Source organism: Callospermophilus lateralis, chromosome 1 (assembly GCF_048772815.1).
Source record: "Callospermophilus lateralis isolate mCalLat2 chromosome 1, mCalLat2.hap1, whole genome shotgun sequence".
NCBI lineage: Eukaryota > Metazoa > Chordata > Mammalia > Rodentia > Sciuridae > Callospermophilus > Callospermophilus lateralis.
Window position 1 is genome coordinate 15381136 of NC_135305.1, and position 8431 is coordinate 15389566.

The window sequence follows — 8431 nt, forward strand, 5'->3', positions numbered from 1 at the left end:
TTGTCTACTGGCCAAGTCAGTCTGTAGTTGAGACAGAGCTGGGCTTGTGCCCGTGGTTAGAAGAGCCATCACCCAGTTAGGACACCTTGTGGAGGACCTACTGGGTGAGAGTTTCAGCGACAGAGGCCAAGGGATGGATGAGACCAGTGCCCTGTGCTAGGGAGCGTGCCACCATGACCAGGACATCAGACCCAAGTCAAGACCACAGGACACAGAGGCCACGTGAGCACTCTAGGTCGGTGCCAACAATCAGGAATCTTTGGAAATGTCTGGCTACCACCCAGAGACTTGGGGCATCAGCCGCCTTCTTCCCTTGTAGCACCCTGACACTGAATTGCCGGGTCTCTGTCCCACTCCTCCAGGTCTGGGGAGCTCACTTCCTCTCGTCAAGCAGACTTTCTCTTTGTGCTCAGTTCCGGGATCTGCGCCATGTTTTCCCAGGGCCCAAAGTCAGTGAGGCCCAGAACTCTCTCGCTGGAGTTTGAGAGGGCCATATTTTCTCATCTTGTCCTAGGGCTTCTATAGCTGTTCTTTCAACTGAGGGCGACCACTATTCCCTGGGTCAGGCAAGGCCTTGACAACGGTCCACTTGACTGAGCAATTACACTCCTGCTCGGCCAGATCCGTGAATCCAGGCCAAGAAGAGGCTGGAAGCCAGGTGCTCACCTCCGGCCGGACCCCGTTTCCATCATGCCACTCTCTGCCACCACAGGGAGAGCGGTCCAGCACCCAGTCAACCTCCCCAACAAACCTGAGGGGTGGCGAGAGAGTCAAACATGTACTCCAGATTTTAAGCAGAAGAATCGACGATTGCCCAGGCCCTGGGTTGAGTCAGTCCAGAAGTGAGCCGAGGTCGGGGACAAGATGGCTCCCCACCACCCCAGAGAGAGAGAGAGGCGGCTCCAACCTCCTCCTTTCTACTCAGCTGAGTCGCGGATAGTGAAGATAGAATGCCATCTGGACAGCTGAGCACCTCCTCCAGGTAAGACAAGGCTCAGAGAAGGTGCTGGGCACGGGAGGCATCAGAGCCACGTGAACCACCCAGAGAGCCCAGCCACCGACAGGCTGGCAGCCAAGACTTGTCCAGTAGAGAAGTGGTAGAACCTTCATCCCATTCATCCTGGCTGCTTTGGAGACTGGGCCCCAAATGTCATAATTCTGGTTTGCACCTGCTTTTTGCAGAAAAAGGTGTAGATTCTATTTCTGCATTACTGATTCTAGTATCTGTCAGCATTTAACACTGTTATAAAGAAAATCTGAGCTAGGGGTGGCGACGCACATTTGTAATCCCAGCAACTTGGGAGACTGAGGCAGGAGAATCACAAGTTTAATGGGCAACTTAGTGAGACCCTGTCTCAAAAAGAAAAGGAGGCCGGGCGCAGTGCAAATGCCTATAATCCCAGTGGTTTGGGAGGCTAAGGCAGGAGAATTGCAAGCTCAAAGCCAGCCTCAGCAATTTAGTGAGGCCCTAAGTAACTTAGCAAGACCCTGCCTCAAAATAAAATATAAAAAGAGCTGGGGATGTGGTTCAGTGGTTAAGCACCCCTGGGTTCAAGGGGGTGGTGGCAATGGCTGGGTACATAGCTCATTGTTAGACCACCACCAGGTTTAATACCCAGGACCACAAAAAATAGGAGGAGGAGGAGGAGGAGGAGGAGAACTGGAAGGTTCTTAGTCCTTGAGCTCTAGAGTTCTTGAGTTCTAGAGCCACAGGTAAGGTGGCTTCAATGATATAAATTACAGAAAAGCAATTACTGGATTCAGGGACCCAATTGAGGGTCTGAGAACAGTCTGGGTGATCATAATCTCAAGTCTATAGTTATCATTCCAAAAATCGTGGTATAAAATAAACCTTTGCACAAGCCTAAGGAACCCTGGACTTACTCTCCACCTCTGATACCTTTTGGAAGCCTTTGTGAATCCAGCAGACATTGCGCTTTCATCAGCCCTAGACCTCCAGCCTGTTTCCGGAGCCAGGGCCTGGCAGGTCCTGCAACGGTGCAGGACGACTTAGCCAAGCTGAGATCATTAATGCAGGATAATCGGGGGTGGTTATTCAAAAGTGTCCTGAAAGGACCTCAGTGACCCAATGCTGGGAGCTCTATGGACCTAACTCTGGGTAGGAAAGGTCTATCATGCCTCCCACCAAATGCTCTTCACCATTCTTTCCTCTCAACAGAATGAGCCCCTCCCCAGAGGATGGATCAAGTGACCCCAGTGGGTTCCCTGCAGGTGTACATAGTCCAGGTGGGGTACAGCAATGCTCCATTTTTCATGGGAAGCTGACCAGATATCATGTTCTCCATGTAAGAATCCTGGGGCTCTCTCCCAAAATACTGGGGCTTTCCCTAAAAAACTGGGAATGGGAGTGTGGAGAAATGAACGTACTCCACCTCTGCTTCTTGCATGTCCCTCCTACTCATTGTGCCCCTCGGACACATGTCCAGCTCTTCTAGGTCTCTAAAGAGAACATTATCTTCTTTTAGGCACACCACATGCAAAACAGGACAAAGGGCACCTTGGCCTGTATAAAGAGAGAAAGCAAAATAAATTTCCTCCTTACATTTAAAATTCCTAAAGTCTAGATTGAACATGTATTATTTTTTATAATAGAAAAAAAAAAAAAAGTTCCGGAGAATCTTTTGGCTCAGGTCCAAGCACCTGATACGAGGATTACCATGTACTGCCGAATTTCTTCCCTCCATCGGTGACAGAGGATGTGGGGTCAATATCCTCTCCCTGCATTTGTGCATATTTGCTCAATAGGAATGCAGCCTTGACCACAGTGTGGAACATTTTGGCCTAATTTCCTTTGCTCTGGAAAGACCTTCCATCTAGCCTTCGTAGCACACAGGGGAAAGAAAGCTGTTTTAACATTCCTACAATTTGCTACTCTTCAAGGATGGCAAAAAGAAAAAAAAAAGTAAGATACTGAATTACCACCTGTAGAAGACTCTTCTACAACATGAATTCCAGTTGTGCCAAGGTCAGTGTTTGAGAGCCTTGGATTTGGGGGCTGGAAGCCACCGAGCCCAGATTTACGACCATCCCTATGTCTTGACCATCTGCTGCAGGAACACGCCTGAAATTTATTGAAATGCAATTGCTCAGGAGGATGCAGGCCAGCAAGTGCAAAGCTGAAAAATCCCACCCCACCACAGACACTGTCCTGAGGGCCAACTTCAGGCTTCGCTCGTGTAAAGGGGTGTTTCCCACTCACAGCAGAGAACACTCCACGCCACTGGAAGCATTATAAAACAGTTAGATCCTGCTTTAGATGTCCAGAGAATATCCCCCACCAAAGGTCACTGGCAATTTCCACCTTTAAAGCTAACTACTCATGTGGTTTTTGTCAGAGTGGAAAAGTCCTTTCTGGTTTTTTATTCTGGTTTGTTTTTTCTTTTAAGTTTGTTGTGGAGTCCTTAGTCCATAAGTTACTTCCTCGGTGTCCTTTCCCAGGAGACCCAGTGATGCCATGAAACCCTCTCTAGGCTGCAACCATGAAGTACAGTTAGACAGTTCTCCTGAACTCTGTCTTTTCGAAGGCAGGCAAGGAGCCTGCTTGCGCCATCTTGTCCTTCTCCAGTGGGGGCCACTGGGCTTTCCGGGGGTTGTGAGGTGCTGCTGTCTTTGGAAACGTTGGCAATAGTAGCTCATCTTTCTGGCCTATGCCACACCTTGGCTCAGGAATCTTAGACCTTTGGGAAACATCTTCCTACCACAAATGTGACCCATTACCAGATGTGACACAGTGAGCGATGTTCAGATTTATGACCAATAGACTCATACCCATTGTAAGCAAGAAATAATTTTTCCCTGTAAAAATGGATTTTGAGAAAATCTCAACACAGTCCAGATTGACTCCAGTCCACTTACTCGAATTCTACTTAGTCAAATATGAGTTAAATCCCAGTAACCTCAGTCTTTGGATTTTTCTTTTTGGACGGATGTGCATGTGTAGATGGAATCTCAAAGGCCCCCAGCTTTTCTTTAGAGAGAGAGTAAAATCTCTCTCAGGTTTCAGGAACACCCAATTTCTACAAGATATGCACCCAGACTAACTGGCATAGTTTGAGGATATGTGATATTGTTGGTTTTAGCTCTGTTATGACTTACTTTTAAATATTTATTTGTGAAATATAAATCTTGCTGAGATCGAAGTCTGCTCTGCAGTAGTGATGACTACTTTTGCTGTTGCTTAATGAAACTGTTGAATCTTCTTGGAAAACAAAACGATTCTGTTATATAAACAAGCCATCCGCGTGAAGTATAACATAATTCTAGAGAGTGCACCACGACTTCCGAGTGAGACTTGAGCTAGAGTTCTGTAGATGCATAGAAATTCCATACCCTCAGACAACAGCCCGTGCAGTCAATTGGCTACAAAACTGTGAGTAACTCTAAACAGGCTTGGAAGTTAGAGTCTATGTCAGTAAAATGACACGCATCCCATTGAAAAACTCAAAAAATATCCTCAGTACATTCACACTCCTTTCATCGATCCATCCCCGTGGCTAATACAGAACCTGTCACGCGATGGATGTTCAATCACTGTTTTGTTCCATCCAACAGATAACTCTTCCTAGTGGGCTCCTCTGATTTTCTGTCAGTTAGAATGATGACCTTGAATGTTAATTTTCATTCAGTAAAAAAGTCCAGGCCAGGGCTTAGGATGCCACAGAGCATCAAATGTGTAACTTGCCTTAAATGGTTTCTGGGATGGTTAATTTGAGATGTCAACTTGACTGGATGGAGGGATAGCAAGGTAACTGGTAAAGCATTAGTTCTGGGTGTAGCTCTGTGGGTGTTTCCAGAGGTATTATGGTTTGGATGTGAGGTGTCCCCCAAAAGCTCGTGTGTGAGACAACGCAAGAAGGTTCCAAGGAAGCTGGGTGCGGTGGCACACACCTGTAATGCCAGAGGTTCCAGAGGCTGAGACCTTGTCTCTAAGTAAAATACAGAATAGGGCTGGGGATGTGGCTCAGTGGTCAAGTGTCCCCAAGTTCAATCCCTGGTACCAATAATAACAATAATAATAAAGATTTGGAGGAGAAATGATTGGGTTATAGCCTTAACCTAATCAGTGAATTAATCCCCTAATGGGATTAATTGAGTGGTAACTGGAGGCAGGTCGGGTATGGCTGGAGGAAGTGGTTCATTGGGGGCGTGGCTTTGGGGTATATATTTTGTATCTGGAGAGTGGAGATCTCTCTCTGCTTCCTGATCACCATGTGAGCTGCTTCCCTCTGCCACACTCTTCTGCCCTGATGTTCAGCCTCACCTTGAGCCCCAAGGAATGGAGCTGGCCTTCTGTGGACTAAGACCTCTGAAACCATGAGCCCTTAAATACACTTTTCATCCTCTACGGTTGTGCTGGTCGGGTCATTTAGTCACAGCAGCAAAAGAGCTGACTAAAACGAGGAGATTGGCATTCAAGTTGGTGGTCCCAGTAAAGAAGATCCTCCTTCAAGTGTGGGTGGGGACCACTATCCAATCAGCTGGAGGCCTGGATGGGAGGAAAGGCAAATAACCCTCTCACTCCTGGAGCTCAGTTGTCCTTTCCCTCCTGCCCTTGGACATCAGAACTCCAAGCTCTTTGGCCTTTGAGCTCCAGGATTTGTATCAGTGCTAACCCTGACCCTCGCCACCAACAACCCAGTCCTCAGGCCTCTGGCTTTGCACCGATAGTTACAATATCTGCTGCCTGGTCCTGAGGCTTTCAGACTTGGATACTGCCAAACCACTGGGACTGCAGGTTACAGAGAGCCTATCATAGGACTCCTCAGCCTCCATAATTATATGAGCCAATTCCCCTAGTAAATCCCCTTCATCCATCCATCTCTCTGTTCATCCATCCATCCACCCATTCTATTGGTTCTGTCTCTCTGGAGAACCCTGACTAATAGAACTGTTAATGGAAAAGTTAATCGCTTTCTCACAATTCATGAATTTGCATTCCATAGACACTGTCAGCATGAGCCATTATAGTCATGGGCATGGAGACACCATGTCTGGGAACCAACTGAGAGGGCACAATTTTTTTCTACCCCAAATAAACACGAGTAAACTATTCATGCTTGCAAATGCTCTAGTTGCTTGGTCAGTTCGTCCAATCAAAAAGCATTTTGTTTTTATTGAGCCTGTTCCATCATGCAGCCAATCTCCCAAAGCCATCAGGAATGGAGACAGAGGAGAAAAGAACGGTGCCAACAGAAAGGAGTCTTCAATTCTTTTTTCTTTTTTGCAGTACTCGGGATACCTCACATACGCTATCACTAGGCTATACTCCCATCCCTTTTTATTTTGAGCGGGGGTCTTGTTGAGTTGCCCAGGTTGGCCTTAAAGTTGTGACCTTCCTCCTTCAGCCTCCTGAGCAGTGGGGATTTCAGCCAAGTGCCACCTCAGCAGCTCAGTCCCTTAATAGTTCTCTGTCCACTAGATGTACCAGGCACTACACTGGGATTACAAAGAAAAATGGGATGTGGTCTCTGCTCTCAAGAAATTGTGGGATAGGAGAAAGATAGGGCATCAACAGATCTTTGTGGTGGGTGAGAGCTGTGGTGGAGCGGAAGAGGGCACCTTCCCCGTGCAGGCAGAGCTGATTTAAGGGAAGAGAAAGTGTTGACAAGATGTTGGTGGAGAGGAGGGATCCCTGGGAAGGGGGCGAGCTGCCCACGGGAGCTGCCTCAATGGCCTCTGGAGGGCCAATTGCTAAAATGTTTGGGAATCTTGCCAGTTGGTTGTTAAATGCAGTCCTTATTAAAAATTAAACTCTATAACTTTATAATTAAATGAATTCTATTAAAAATGGAGGTAATAAATAATAAAAATGTATCACTACCTATGTGTCTGCCCTTGAAGGTTTTATTTATTTTTTAGTTCTATTGTCTAAATATGGTACAAATACTATCCAATGGTGACGACTATACATCTCTTCCGACTCCATCTTCAGTGAAGTCATGTTAGTATTTGAGATTGATCACGATGAGAGAATTTACACCAAAGAAATCAACGAAAGCTGCAAATCAGGGATTATTCTCCCATTGCAGAAGATCATTTAGCAGTGGACAGACACAAGGCCATGCAAGACAAAAACAGGAGACCCCAGGCTGTGCAGAAAGTCAGGAGCAGAGTGCATCTGGAAGCAGGGATAGGTGAAGTCAAGAGAGACCACACCGATGATCTTTGAGTCCCCATCCAGGACCAGAAGCTCAGAGGACTTTAAGAGAGAAGTGAGTATCTGGGAGATGAATCCCAACTCACGAACCATGCAGGAGACACGGCCTGTGAGAAAAGGTGGCTAGGGTGTATGTTCGTCAGCTTTCTGCCACTGTGACAAACTACTGGAGAAAATCTACTTCAAGGAGGAAAGATTTAAATTTTGGCTCACAAGTCAGAGATGTCAGTCCTTGGTGAACTGGCGCCATTGTTTTAGGCTGGTGGTGAGGTGGAAAGCATCATGGCAGATGATGGTGGAAAGGGCATGGCAGAAGAGAGCTCTTCCCCCTCATGGCAGCTAGGAAAGGGGAGGAGGAGCCGGAAGGAAAAAGGAAGGAGCCAGGGACAGGAAACGCCCACAGTGACCTGCTTCCTCTAACCGTACCCCTCTGCCTACAGTTTCCCCACTCCATTCAGCTCTCAGTGGGTTAATCCATTCTGAGGTTAGAGCCTTCATGATCCATTCACTTCCCCCAAGTCCTCCCCGACCTCTGGACATTGCTGCACTGGGGACCAGGCCTTCAACCTGAGACTTTGGAGTATGTTCCAAATGCAAACTATAACCGGGTGGCTTTCAACATGGTGAGTTCCTGGGGTCGGCTCGGGGAGACCTTTGAGTGTAAATACCTTGCAGACAGTTGGGTGGATGAAGGCAGCCTCAGAACAAGCTAGGTGGGGTCCTGCACCGGGCACCAGGAGTGTGGATGGCAGCGGAAGCTTCAGAGCATGTGAGGTCAGCCAGGAGGCATCCACAGGGAAAGCGACAGGACAGAGCAAAGCTGAAATCAAGGTGCAGAGGGGCAGAACAGGGAGAGGCCAGAGGAGCTGTGAGAGGGCGGAGCATGAGAGACAAAGGGGAGGGTGTGCTGGGGAGCAGGAGAGGGACAGGGATTCTCTTTAATACTTTCTAAAACTGTTTCTGAAGTTAATTTGAGTAATAAAAACAATCGACAAGAAGCTGAATATGAGAAACTGATGTGACTCCATTTTTGAGAAACCAGCTTCTACCTTAAGGCTGTCCAGAGGGAGGGGGAGTGACCCTGTCCTTGGAAAAACCCACAGAAGCTCCTAGGCACATACCCACCTGGCGGAGTTGTTTAACAGGAGAGATCTGCAGCTGTTTAACAGGAGGGATCCAGGTGTCCCTGACTCAGTTGCTAGGTGAGGACCCATAGCAAACCCTAGCAACCACCAATCAGCATGAGACAGGGAA